Source organism: Struthio camelus, chromosome 32 (genome assembly GCF_040807025.1).
Source record: "Struthio camelus isolate bStrCam1 chromosome 32, bStrCam1.hap1, whole genome shotgun sequence".
NCBI classification, from domain to species: domain Eukaryota; kingdom Metazoa; phylum Chordata; class Aves; order Struthioniformes; family Struthionidae; genus Struthio; species Struthio camelus.
Genome location: NC_090973.1, coordinates 4,278,892 through 4,293,072, shown reverse-complemented (window position 1 = coordinate 4,293,072; position 14,181 = coordinate 4,278,892). Strand labels below are relative to the sequence as shown.

General features: G+C 53.9%; 3 long non-coding RNA genes across 5 annotated transcripts in view; 2 read left to right on the top strand and 1 right to left on the bottom strand.

Annotated features, from left to right (window-relative positions):
• The window catches only part of LOC138063491 (uncharacterized), a 224,207-nt gene that overhangs the window by 44,016 nt on the left and 166,010 nt on the right, over window positions 1-14,181 (top strand). The gene's annotated exons all lie outside the window — the stretch shown is intronic.
• Window positions 1,754-2,977, top strand: LOC138063499 (uncharacterized). Its single transcript, XR_011137078.1, has 3 exons — window positions 1,754-1,849; window positions 2,135-2,236; window positions 2,900-2,977. It is a non-coding gene; the product is annotated as an uncharacterized lncRNA (long non-coding RNA).
• On the bottom strand, window positions 5,324-12,620 carry LOC138063487 (uncharacterized). 3 transcript variants are annotated; one of them, XR_011137065.1, is made up of 5 exons: window positions 8,269-8,573; window positions 8,088-8,151; window positions 6,558-6,707; window positions 6,184-6,247; window positions 5,324-5,900 (listed from the first exon to the last, which is right to left on the bottom strand). It is a non-coding gene; the product is annotated as an uncharacterized lncRNA (long non-coding RNA). The 3 variants fall into 3 exon arrangements; XR_011137064.1 differs by lacking the exons at window positions 5,324-5,900; window positions 8,269-8,573 and adding an exon at window positions 12,573-12,620 and having other exon boundaries at window positions 5,906-6,247; XR_011137063.1 differs by lacking the exon at window positions 5,324-5,900 and having other exon boundaries at window positions 5,906-6,247.

Here is a 14,181-nt window from a genome sequence, read left to right as displayed (position 1 = left end):
AGGGGTGTTGCCTGGAGGAGTAGGGGCGGGGGGCTGCTAAGGGCACTGGGGCGGGTTGTTGTGCGGTGGGCAAGCAGGCGGTGCTGGAAGTGTTGGTGGGTGGCAGGCAGCAGGAGGAGGGAGCGGCAGTGTCGGTGGGGGCATGGGTGCCATGGTGGGAGGAGGGAGGTGGGAGAGAGGCTGGTGTGTGGGTGTGTGGGGAGAGGAGGGCAAGTGGGTTGTGGGGAGGTGGGCCAGATGGGTGGGCCAGGGGTGGCAGTGATGGTGCCAGGAACAGTTTACTGGCACCTGCGAGGGCGCTCGGCACCGCGGGGAAGACACTGCTTGTGGTGGGAAGGTGCAGGGCAAAAGCTGCCAAGTTGGTGTGGAGGGAAGGGAAGAGAGAGAGGCTGTAGTTGGCGTGGGAGCAGAGGAGTGGGCTGGCTGTGGTGCGTGGTCCCTTGTGGGCCCTTGCGAAGGGAGTGAGGCGAGGTGGGAGGCTGCTGAGCAGAGGGGCGCTGTTGCTGCTTGGCACCACGTTGGCCAGGAGTAGGGCTGGCGTGCTGCGTTGCGCTGCAAAGGCCTCCATTCCTTTGTAAGGCTGTGGAGAGGGCCAGCACAGCTGCCTCGGACCCGCCGAGAGAGCAGGAGGCGGCGAGCAGCAGTGGCGTCCTCGGTGCTCAGGTATGAGCTAAGGAGGGAGCTGAGGTGCGAGAGGTTGTGAGGAAGGGCTTTGTTGGGGCTCTGTTGGTGGGCAGAGGTGGTGGTCTGCTGGGGGAGGGCAGTGTGAGGTTGAGCTGCTGCCCCTGAAAATGCTCCTGAGCCCAGCAGCCCTGGTGTGGGCAGAGAAGGAGCCCATGTTTGCTTCTCTCCCGGCTCCACCAAGCAGACCCATGATTCCCCCGCTTTCCCACTGGCTCCCTGAGACGGCAGCTTGGCCGCAGGCTTGGGGCAGGCGTGTGGTGCATGCAGGCCTTCCCGAAAGGAGCAGCTGCCTTTGCAGCTGGGGCCTGGACGTGCAGCTGGGGCCCCCATTAGGCACTCTGGGGAAAGGTGGTGCCAAGGCTGTGCGCCAGCATGGTCTTCAGCCCCGCGTGCTGCCAGCCAGCTGCCCTGTGATGCAGGGAGCCCCTCAGGCAAGGCATCTGTTGTGCTCGCAAGGCTTTGCAGGGGGGCTACTTGGGAGCAGGCAGGCGGCAGAGGCCCGAGGTGAGGGCCAAGCAGGGCCGTGGGTGGGAGCCCTTTGTGGTGGGAGTCAGGGCAAAGGGGTCGGGGCTCTTGGGCTCTTGGCTTGTGACTCTTGCCTGAAGGATTTGGGTGCCTTGAGGTGGGCTAGGCATGTTGTGCGTGGCAGCTGCATGCCAAAGGGCCAAAGAAGGCTCCTTTTGAGCGCCTGTCCCACCAATGTCTTCTCTTGTAGAGCCCGGAAAGTGTCCCACATTTGGTCCCAGTCTCCGCACCCAGCAGCAAGGACGTAAGTGCCATTCCTAACCCCCACATGCTCAGCCGTGTGCTGCTCTGTGTGCACACGGAGCTTGTGCAGGTTGTGGCCATGGGTTCCTCGGTGCAGGTTTTCCAGGCACACAGGAAAAATGGGCAGGCCTCTGGAAAAGGCATGCAGCCTGAGCAGCAAGCGCCCGTCCCGAAGGTGTGGCACTTCCTGTGTGGGGCTTGTCATGTGCCCACAGTGGTGCTGAGGATGCAGCAGCCCCTTGCCCTCGATCTGCTGGTGATGCTCGGTGACAATGTGCCCTTGGTGGCTTTGCAGGTGGTGCAGAAGCAAGCTGGGAGCGTGGCCAGGGAGAAAGCACGGAGGGTCCTGAAAAAGCAGCGCCCGGGAAGGCCTTCTGCCCAGGAGAGAGCAGAGCTGGTGAGGGCTGGGGCCAGGGTGGCAGAGTGTGGTGGCAGCTGCGTGCCACTGCTGTGGCAGGAAGTGGGAGCAGGGCCCCTTTGCTGTGGATCTGAAGGAGAGGTGGCCAAGCGGGGTGCAGAGGGTGCCAGCACATTGGCAGCGTGCTGGGGCTCGGAGCCAGTGTGTGCAGGGACATGTAGAAGCCCGTGTTGGGGTGTTGGAGGCCCATAAGGCTGTGCGGTGGCCACAGCACCTTGACAGCTGGTGATTCTCCCTGATAATTTGGCCTTCCTCTCTTTGCAGGCAGTGCACAGACAACCTGCCAGTACAGCCATGAGGACGCCATGGAGGCTTCCTAGGCACAAGCAGCGTAGATGGCCGTTTGCAGAGGAGGATACAGAGCCGGTGAGGCCTCAGGCAGGGCAGCACAGCATGCTGGCAGCTCTGCCGCACTCCTGGCCCAGGAAATGGCACCAGGGCCTCTTTCCTGGTGGAGCTGAACAAGGGGCGCCCAACCAAGGCACAGTGGGTCCCACAATGCTTCCAGCCTGATGGGACTCAGAGGTAGTGCTTGCACCGACATCTAGGAGCCTGTGTCAGGGTGTTGGAGGCACAGAAGGCTCTGCGGGACTCACAGCACCTTAATAGTAGCCCAGTCAGTGAGATGTGATGGGCAGGGATGGCAAAGTGCCTGTGCATTTCCCAGGAAAGATGCTGTGCACTGCTCCTGGTCAGGGTCAGGGAGGTCTTTCTGGAAGGAGCCTCTGAGTATCTGTAGGCCAAATCTGGGCTTAGGCCTTTTTAGACCTTGCTAACCAAGAGACAGGACAAGGCTGAGCATGGCTCAGTATGCGGCATGTTCCGCTGGATGCCTGCAGTTCTGGAAGCAACAGACTGGGAGCTGAGAAAGAGGTTCCCTTCAACCCAACACGATTGCGATTGTTGATGCGATTGATGCCCAGAGTCTTGCATGGAGGAGTAGGCCGGGCAGGGGGGATCCTCACCCCTTCTCCAGGACTAGGGCTGGCTTCATCCCTTGCCCTGCAAATAATTCCTTTTCTTTTTCAGGCTCAGAAGAGGGCCAGGAGAGCCCTGTCGGACGCCCACACAGAGCAGGACACAGCAAGCAGTGGCATCGGTGCTCAGGTACCAGCTAAGCACACAGCTGAGACCACAGACGTTGGCGGGAAGGGCTTTGTCAGGGCTCTGCTCGTGGGCATAGGTGGTGGGCTCCAGGGGGAGCACAGTGTGAGGTTGAGGGTTGAGCTCCTGCCCCCGAAAATGCTCATCAGAGCAGCCATGGCATGGGAAGAGGAGGAGACCATCTTTGCTTCTCTCACAGCCCCACCAACCAGACCCATCCTTCCTCCACTTCCCCACCGCCTCACGGAGATGCCCCCTTCACCTCAGGCTTGGGGCAGGTGTGTGCTGCATGCAGCCCTTCCCAAAAGGAGCGCCTGCCTTTTCAGCTGGGGCCCCACGACACTCTGGGAAAAGGCTGGGCCACAAAGGCTGTGCGCCAGCGTGGTCTTCAGCCCCGCGTGCCAGCCAGCTCACATCTGAGGTGGGGAACCCCACAACCAAGGCATCTGTTGCCCTTGTAGGCTTTTGCAGCCTCCCTCCTTTGGGCTCCCTTTGGGGCAATGGGCTACTGCCCTGAAGTAGGAGAAAAAAGGAGAAAACTGAGAGGTCACTACCTGACCAAGGAAGCCAAGAAGGTGAGAGCCTGCATATTGCAGCCATCAAGTGTACACAGGGCTGTGAGAGCTTCCCAGACACTCCTGTCCCTTTCCCGAGCCTGTCAATCCCCTACACTGCTCACAGGACAGGGATGGACCAGGGTTGGCAGTTACCGATGACACAGGTCCCCTGGTAAGCAAGCACTGTGAGGGCAGGGACTAGCCCCTATGCAGCCTGCAGTGAGACAGGCCCAGCACTGGCACACTCCAGGTTGCTCCTTCTCCCAAGGGCCGTGTCACATAGAAGCCTGGCTGTGCTCGCCCAGCTCCTGGCACCAAGGCTGTGCTGCTGCCTGCGTGGTGGCAGTGGGCCTCAGAGGGACATGGGGGGACTGCGCTAGGCTCCTTCCCCAGTGCTGAGCCCAGCACTTGTGACGCACCTGGCGCTGATTTGTTTCTGCTGTAATTGTGAATACACTTCATGTACCTGCTTCCCAGCTAGCCTAAACACAGTATTTGTTCCAAAGCTACATTGCAACAGGAAAATATTACATCTCAGCTTGCTATTTCTCAGATCAGGTGACAGCAATCTGCTCAGGTTGGGAGTCTATCTCCTGAATGCATCTACTTTGTGCAGCTCACTTAACCTTATCTTTCTTGGACTGAAGACACACATTCAGACAAATGCGTGCATGCATGTTTAAATGCATCTTTTCCATTATGATATGAAAGATTAAAAAGAGCCGGCTGGGGATGGGATTACCAATGGCAACCTGAGCATCTTGATTAGAAGAGGCAGGGCTGTGTAAAAGACAGAGAACCCTTTGCTAGGGTTTGTCAGGGTGCTGGGTTTTGGTAAGAGATACACAGTCACCAGGCTGCTGCAGAAAATTTTTACTACAGTGAGGTGGAAGGAGATGGCTGAGAAAGCCTTCTGTCTTTCTGTGGCAGAAGGGGTTCCCAATCTCATGAATAGCATACTAACACACCCTATCCCTGGCAGGATTGAAAGGAACAGGAATGCTGCTCCGCAGTCACCAGCACAAAAACGTGGATATTCCCAAGGAGAATCATCATGCAGACAACTAGAACCAGCAGGAAGAGGAAGGCCTGAAATTCTGGGACATCAGTGCACCCTGGAAGGCTACATTTCATAACAGACGTCCCACTGTCCCACACATATTACATGGGATAGCACTAGATCGCCACTGGAAAAGGACATTCATGAAGTTCATTTGAAACACATTAGCATAACTTTGTTAGGCTTAAACATGAGAAACAAATGAAACCAGATTACATCACGTGCTCATTAAAAACTTTGTACTTAACAACACTCTTAAGTTCTCCTACTAGCCACCCTGCAGATTAGAGGCAATGACAAGCTCACTGTGGTTCCCACACTCTTACAAGCTCCCAGGGGAAAGTCACACAGTGTGAAGTGAAATCACGGGAATAAAGTGTCTTGGAGGTTTAACGGGGCTTGCTGAGGGCTGTTAGAGATGGAGCTGGTGCCGGAAATCCATGTCCCTCCCCAGGCACTGATTAGACCAAAGCATCACAGGCATCGCTTGCAGGAAGATGAAAGGGACAAACGGCTCTGCCCTCAAGTAGCACTTTTGATGTGTGGCGGCTCTTCCATTAATGACACACACAGACACACACAGCTTTAATGGTTTGCTTCAGTGCAGTCGACACATCCCTGCTGCCCCAGCCCTGTGTAACTCTCCCCACATCATCCTCCATTCTCGAGCACTGCTTCGCAGTGCTGACATACATATTCCTCAGGCCTAGCCTGCAGGACCCCTGAAACCTGACCCCATTTGTTGGGACCCAACATCTTCACCAGAAACCCCATGTGAGAGCAAAAAACTGATCCCCAGCCCCCAAGTCCCACTGTTTCAGTGGTGCCTCTTCAGCATAAATCACAAGCCACACTACACAACTCCTGCTCCCCTTATCCCTGAACGGAAGCAGGTTCACCACCTGCTGCAACAGCTAGATAACAGGTTGGACATCCTAGGAAATGTAAAATGGCACTCGATAGCTGCTGAAGCAATGGAAGGCTGGTCTCTGGAATTACTCCCCACTCCTCTGCACTGAGTACATTTCCAGGTGAGATTACTACCCAGCTCACGGGGAGGTACCTCCGCACCAGCACCCACAGTTAGGTGTCCAGCTCTCTGCACTGAATCTCCTCCTAGGCATCTTCCTCAGGATGAATTGCATCCCACTGGAAAACCAACTTATTCTCTTCAGGGATGGCAAGGGCACTCCAACCTGTGGCTCTCTGCACTTCAAACACCTCAGTTTAGCCAAGGCAGAGCCTCTTCCTGGGGTCTTCATTTTTCCAAGGACACAGAACACCTTTTCTGCCCAAACCCTCCACCTCCCTGCCAAAAAAAAAAAAAAAAAAAAAAAGAAGAAAAAAAGAAAAAAAGAAACAAGATTTTAGAGCTGGAGAAAATGCTTTGCTGTGAGGGCTTCAGATTCTGCCACAGACACATGAACTTCCTCCCACAGAGCCACCTCCCCAGCTAGCAGGCAAGGGCAGGGACACGGTGGAGTAAGGAAATGTAGCTTGTGAGCTGTATGGTAGGAGCTGTGAGAAGGGCTCAGATACCCGTGTCCTGTTTAATAAACTACAGTCACAAAACCATCAAGGAGACATTTTACCCTGAAGAACTTCAAAACATGAGCCCTGAAGACAGCGGAATCTACAAAATTGAGAAGATCATTCCTGTAAAGGAAGAAAGAAACAGCTGCTGGTAAAGTGGCACGGCTGGTCCAGCAATTTATCAGTTGCCCAGAAGCCTCCCAAGTCTGCACGTCTAGTTTTTGGGCTTGGAGCTGGGGGAAATAAAAGGAGAGAGGACAGTGTTTTTAAGATCATACTGCCCAGCAATGACAGCCCCAGGATTTGCCCCCAAACACAACTCAGACTTTGTCGTAGAGCAGGTGAGGCCCCCGGAGCACTCAGGCGAGTGAGACCTGGGGCTGGCAGAAGTACAATACCTGCACAGATGGGAAAAACATCAAAGGGAAGCTACCTTTGAAACTGTGCTGCTGGGTATGACATGGCACTATCCTTCGCAGAGAGGCTGTTCACCACTCCTCTCCAGCTTGATGGAAAGTAGGAACAATCTTCTTAGCTCCCACAGCAAAGCTCCAACCATTGACTTCCCAGCCATAGTCCTGGTCTATGACAAAACAAAGCTTAAAACAGACAACAGTCTTCAAAGCTTTTGTACAGCCAGGGGCCTAGTGCAGGGGAATTAGCTGCCTGATTCAGAGATTATGTCTCAGCTCAGACCTCAGCTTAGATTAAGCTCACACCTAAGCTTTAGACGCTCTGACAACTGCAATTAGGTGGAACATATTCACCTTTGTTACCTCTGTATTCCTATTTCCTTCTTTCGGGGGGCATCAGGACCTTCATATCCCACACCCACCTACTTGATCCTTCCAGTCTTTTCGAAGGCAGCCACTTCTGGCTTTTTCCCCAAATGCCACACAACTGACGCGTGAGAGAACACTGAGTTACCTGCCAAGGCTTACACTGTGCAGCAGGCAGGAGCCAGAGGCAGGACCTGCCAGGCACTTTTGGAGTTGCAGTATTGTTCCTCAAGTGTCCCGTATGAGCAGAGAGCAGTGTGACTCTCTAATAAGCGCATGGAACTACAAGGAGATCACACTCCCTATGATGCACTGAAGAGGAGTACTAAACTGTCTCTCCTGTGTGGGCAACGCGCAGTATGTTAACCACACTTGGAACCAGAACAAGATGATGCCCAGGATGAGACCGCAGCTGCTGCATTTCTGAGCAAGAACGGAACAATTTGGCCCAAGCTTTTGGCTTTGCAAAACTGAGTTCTTATCTATTTCTTTGCTCTATCCAAGCACTGCGTGAAGGGAAACTGGACAGAACTTGTCCTGAGTGAAAGCATGCTGAGCCCCACTTCTAGAGCTGGAATGGCAGCTCTGATGGGGAATGACAAACAGAAGTGATAACTGCAAAGAGCTAAAGAACGGAGGGGGTGCTATCAGTCTCCGACAATTGTATACACCTTGCAGAAAGGTGCAGAGTCTAAGCTGTTCTTCTGCACTTCCCCTGTGGCCAATGCAGAGAGCCTTCCTGAAGGAAATTTATTGCTTTCTGATTCACTTGTGCAGAGCACCTCTGATAAACCACCCTCTTCCTCATTTTCCCAGTGGCCAAGGGGACTTCATCTGGAGGAAAGATGATGGTCCACAAAGAGACCGGATTCTTCTTTAGACTGTTTTCTGTTGCCCAGATGAAGTGGGATAAGTCATGCCTCCTAAATACTGCTTTTTCTTCCCACGCAACCAGAAGAGAGAGTGCAGAATATTCACAATGGCGTAGAAACAAAATACATGACAGCACGAGACCTCTGGGAAAGTGCCATTTGTTGAAGAATGCTCCCCCTTCCCCTGGGAATAACACCTGGCATGAGAGCATTCTTCACTCAACAGCATACAAGGAAGAGTGCAGGTATTTCTGGTTGAAAACAGTCAATCAGCTTTCCCTAAAAAAGAAATAAGAAACAACACAAGCTTACCCCTGCACTGGCTTGCTTCACTGGTTGATCCTGGTCACAAGCATTTTCTGCTGCTCTGTAATGCCTGAGAGAAGTAGAGAGAAAGGCAGAAATGGGCGGTTTCCATGTTGTCACATTCAATTGTGAAGAAGCCACCTCCCGGTTAAGAAAGGCTTTTTGAAGAGCTGAATCTGGCTACCACCTCTGCTGCACACATGAACAAGGGAAAACATCCCGTCAGCTTGCAGCACCACTCTTCTGCAGCAGCAAGACTGGGAGAGCAGGGAGAGCTGGCGTCCTTCCCCACTTTCTTCCACCTAAACCTGGCAGAAGCCCTTTCCTTTCTCTGCATCAGTTTCACTAGCTGGAAGATGGGGAAGCCACCAGCTCCTCCTCTGTAAAGTGCTTGGTGACCTATTGGGGAGCAATAGTTAGGTGCTAACCTGCAAGGGAAAACATGAACATTTGCAACCATATCTGCATCCACGCAGAGCTAGCCCACTCAAACTAAACACCAGCACACTGAACTACAAATGGACGTCTTCAAGATGTTCACTTGCAGTTTAGAGGCTAGTCAGGAGACTGTCCCCATTTGGGAAGGAGTCCCCATTAAAACAACACAGGCTCTGAAGATCAAGAAAACACACAGACATTGAAGGTCTCCTCATATACATCCCTTTTCCTCCAAAAACTCATATCTTCACTGTCACCAAAGATCCACCTTTTCAAGGGGCAGACCTACAACCGACACCCACGGTATCCCACGCTCATTGTGCTTTAAAGCCATTCAATCCAGGATGGTAATAGAGACTCTGTACCCGATCAGATCCTTTCTCTGAGACCACTCTGGGCCCCAAGTTTCACCTCCCTTGATACCTGCACTGACAGATGGGAAAGTGATAAGAGAAAAACCACCAGTCAACTTTCAGGGACAATTAAATGCATGGGTCTCGGTGATAATGCAGACAACTTCCTAACACTACCTGCCTGAGTACAAAAAGTCTGAACTCTGGCAAACAGGCCCTTCAAACAGCATGTGAAAGTTTCTCAGAAATGAAGCAAGCAACTGGCTAGAGTTTCAAGTCCAAGATTCCACACTTGCCCTCATTAGTCGTTGTCTTATGACATGTGCTGGTCGCAGGTCACAAGCAGAGCTTGTCGTTTTGCAACACAAAACAAGCTTTCCCCAAATTCCTGGACCTCCTCTAAAATAATTACAAAACTCCTATGTTGGCATAAGAATGTGACAGGCATATTAAAAAAAGGACTTGGGACCTCTTATTTCAGGAACAAGCTGGAAAAAAAAACCCATAGGGACAACAGTAAGTTTATACACATGACATTTGAACAAGCTGATGGCTAGAGAAGAAACTTGTTTGTCAGCAAACCCATGTAACCTGACCTCTCTGCAGGACACAGTTCAAAACACCTTCAAAAGATACATGCCTTCAACTTTCTAGTGAAGCTTCGTAAAAGAAACGACCTTGATGTAAACAATGGAACTGAGCTTGTCCAGAAATGGTGCAATTTGCTTCCTTAATTTGAACATTCTGCCATCATTACAAACAAAACAAAAGAAAACAAAGCACACCAAAACAAAGCAAAGACATAGTTACAAAGGGATTCTTTAAGAGTCTTGTCTAAACTCTACATTCAGTTAACTAAAGGGCACCTAAGGGTGCACAAGGAATTGATTAACTGGCATTACTGCAAAAAGCCAGACGCTACAAAGGTCACCCCTAGGAGAACAGACTTCCGCCTACGCCTAAGCAAGTCACTGGCACACCAAAGGCTCTCTCATTCACTTGTAACATGCATCTTCACTTTCACAAAAACCTTACAAAGCCACTTCAGCCAAGAACTAGCTGACAGGGTTTTGGGGTTTGTTGTCGTTCTTTCCAGAAAGAGCTTGCTTAATTCCATAGATCCCGACAGAAGCTTGTTAGAGAAGAGAACTGTAACTGATTTAGCTTCAGCTTAGCCCAAGTCTGACTCTTGCTTAGTATTAGTGCCCGAAGTAGATGAAGCCGGCAGGCCTCAAGGCCCAACTGTCAGTGAACTCCAGAAACATTGCTGATGATGTGACTTTGCCCACCAGGTAACTGCAAAACAGATTACAATCAGCTAATACAAATACAAAACTAGCTAGTGAGGATACAAAGTAGAATGCAGGGGACAAGATGGGATGCACCTGGGTTGTGGTTGACCTTCCAGAAGGGAAGGGACTGTGGGAAACAAGGACATGGCAGCCAGCCTGGGATAAAGGCCTAGATCAGACAGAAGGAGAGAGACACCAGTCAGAAGGAGAGAGACACCAGTCAGAAGGAGAGGGACACCAGTCAGAAGGAGAGGGACACCAGTCAGAAGGAGAGGGACACCAGTCAGAAGGAGAGGGACCACTGACTCAGTAAAGACGACTGGAGGAGACCTTCCCTGGCAGGCAGGGAAATAAAACTGTAAAGGGTATAATTACCCCAGAATTTCTTTGTTCGGGGTCCCTTCCCAGAGGCACCCAGCTCGAGCTGTCACTATGCTGTACTGTCATTTACATGAATCATTCATTTTGCTGCTATACGTGTGTGAGACTCTGCTCCTTGGAAACCTCGGGTCAAACTGTTCCCATAACAAGCTATATTAGCAAAAAAGCTCCAGCTGATTTAGACATCCTCAACCAAAAGACTGGAGACTTTCAGCTGAAACACTCTCGCTGCTGCCCATGGGCAGAGGCACACAACCAGAGAACACCACCTGGAGTCCAGGTCACTCTGCTGACATGGGATCTCAACCACTGGCAGGAGAAATAGTGTATCCTGTCACAGTCACTCAGCACAGACAACATCATGAATGAAAAGCCTCACCATTTCAGTAACAATGATTTAGGAGAAGAACCAGAGTTTTCCTAGGGACACAACACCCAAAAACAATAAGGCATACTAATTACTTGGAAAACGTACAACTCCTGATGTTCTCTCCCTTGCCTCAGTCTGCCCAGGGTCCTCCACCCGTGCCTCGATGCTGAGGAAAGAACAGGCAGAACGGGGCTGGGCAGCCACACACACGTCTCACACAGACCGACTTCCCTGCACAGCACCCAGACTCCCAACGCTACGCATCAGGTCCTGAGTTCTCCCCTCCCAGCACCTCGCCCGATCATCTCCCCCACACACATGGCACGGTCTCTCCAGCAGCACCTCCTGCCACCGCGGCAGCATCTCAGCAACACCCCACACACCTCAACCAGGCAGCAGACTGCTCACACACAGCTGTGACTCCCACCACTGCGACTTCGGCCTCTTTCTCACATGCCTCCCACTAACACCCCCTTCTCGCACCCAACGTTTCTGGCTGTTACCAGCAACAACATACCACCCCGGCCTAGACGTAAAGCCTGCCTCCTTCCTCAAGGAAACAAAGAGACTAAAGAGTACTAAGCCATCTAAGGTCACAAGCAAACACACAAATCACTACCTTCTGGAAGCTCCAGAAAAAGACAAGCCCACGTAGGACACGAAATAAAAGACAGAAAAGAAACTCACAGGCACCCACTTAAATAACATCCGGCTAAAGTAATGCTCAGGAACTAGGTCTCACAACCAATTCTCAGCTGCACACTTCCTCACCAGGCAGGAGGCAGCAGTCAGGGGACAGAGTTTGTCAGCTGATACAAAGAGGGAGTCTGGCAAATACTTCTGCTTCAGGAACAGGAACTGAAGGTGGTTTCTAAAGTTTCTTCCTAGTCTTTTTGAAAGTAATTAGAAAACACTGGAAGAATTCTTCAGTCTTTCTTCAACCAAATCCCTTCTTCTCAACTCTCATCCTCCCACCAAGCTAGTGCCACCGCTATTGGACCATCTCCCCTTTTGTGTCAGGTACACCCAAACTTCCTACAACAGAAATGATATCCTTCACAGAGCACACGATGTTTGCTCGCAATATACGACCAAAATCAAGCACAAAATATTGGGAGGGGGGGGAGATGGCAAATGCAAATCTATTCCTGTAAAAAAGCATTCTCATTCAGTACTTGCTCACATTTCAGAAGGTAAAACTCAGGAAGGCAAAACATCTCTGTGTCCTCCAGGTCAACCTTTAGCACAACGTTAGTTTCAGTGGAGCTGTCTTCAGGCACAACTTGCCAGCAGCAGCCTTCCAGCAGACACAAAGTACAACTCAACCTTCCCAGTGTGACCTTCAGGGATAACTACCGCTTAAATACCTGGCTACAGTAACAACACCCACTCTTGAACAGAAGCACATCCTGCTCCAGGTTTAGGAGAGCACTCACCATCCGCGATAGTGCTGCCCTGTCCTTTCTCAAACCCTTCGGGGTCAGATGTAGTTTGATCACCCAGGAGGAGCCATTTTCTCTACATAATTCAGTAATAAACGAGGAAAGCTCAGATTTGCTAAAGCAGCCAGAGGCAGGGAGCACGAATGGACACAAGGCAGAAGCAAGGAAAAACGCAGCTATACTTAGATGCCTCCATCTCCAACAGCAACACCCACCTCGATGAGAGGGTGACGCTCTGCCTTTACAACTGGGGTTTCACCAAGCGATGAAAGCAATAAGGACAGCGGTGTCGAGGAATGCTGGAAACACCCGGGAAACCCGGGCCCTGACCCGTGAGTCCCCTGACAACGCTCCCCCCGCCAGGCCGCGCTCCCGGCCTGCTCCTCGGCCCGGCGAGGACAGCGCCCGCTCGGGGCCGCCCCTTCCCTTTCCCCCTCACACCCGCCGCAAGAACGGCAGCTCCCACACGAGGTGTCTCGCTCCACACACACTCCCCTCCGCCGAGGCCCTGCTCTGTCCCCAGCCCTCTGTCCCCGGCCCCGCACACGGCAGCTCCTCAGCCTCCAGCACCGGCAGCTGCAGCACCCCCAGCCCCGCCCCCCACTCCGGAAGTGACGCCTCCAGCCCCAAAGTCCCGCCCACCCCACGCTCCCCCATTGGCTCCTGGGTGGTGGGGCGGGGCCTCCTGGGGTGGGACGGGAGAGGCGGGGGGTGGCAGTGCGCATGCTCTGCAAGGGAGCTGAGGGGCTGGGAAGGGAGGGGAGCTGAGGGGCGGGGCTGTGAAAGGAGGGGTGGGGTGGGGCCTGAGGGGGCGGGGTCAGATCGGAGCATGCGCGCTGGTGCAGAGGAGGGGTGGAGGGGTGGGCGGGGCCTGCGGGCAGGGCGGGGCCGAGAGGCGGGTGGTGCCGCGCGGGGCAGCGTCTGGCGGGGCCGGGGCCGCCCGGAGCCTGGAGCCGGAGCGGCGGGAGCTGCTGCGCCGGGGCCGAGGGCCGCGGGCCGGGGCCGGGGCTGGGGAGAGCGAGCAGCGGGGGGCGGGCGCGGGGGCAGCCGGAGCCCGGCCCGGCCCGGCTGTCTGCCAGCAGCTGCTGGGGAAGGCCCAGCCCGGCCGGGGCCCCTGCGGCCCGGGAGCCGCCCGCGTCGGCGCCCCTTCTGCCGGCGGCCCCTTCTGCCTCGGCCCCAGCCCGGCGGCGGGAGCTGAAAGCCGCGAGCGAGGGAAGCTCCTTCCCTCCGGGGCCGGCCCTGCCCGGAGCTGCCTGCGGAGAAGCCCCGGGGGAAGTGTGCTGGGGGCAGCGGAGCCGGGAGCAGCCCTGCCCCACGCAGCCCCTCTGCCCTGCCGGGGCCGCTCCTTCCCCGGAGCTTCCCCAGCCCGCATCCGGCCGTTTGTGGTGATCTCTGGATGTCGCCAGCTTTCCCCCAGGGAATGAGGAAGCAGCCCCAGCCCCACCGGGCTCTTCCTTCAACTTATTGCAACCTGCGGATGCTGCAGGGACCGGAAAGGCCACCCAAGGTTGCAGCACACCTGAGGTGCTGGAGGAACTAAAGATCGTGCACTGGCTGATGTGAGACAAGGAGGTGGCCAGCAAGGCATTGGAAGAAGCTGTGCCAGAGGCCTGTCCCTTGGCTGGAGGCCCTTGCGAGGAGAGCATCAGCCTGCCTCTCGAAGCACCACTGCCCGAGGAAAGAAAAGCAGTGGCTTCTGCCTTGTGTGGAGGCCCTCCTCCCCAGGTGAGCAAGGAGCACATCATTGGTCTCCACCATCAAAGGGGTCTGCTGTGTGAGCTGTGTCTGGGGTGTGCAGGGTGGGTGCAGAGAGCTGCCCCGTCC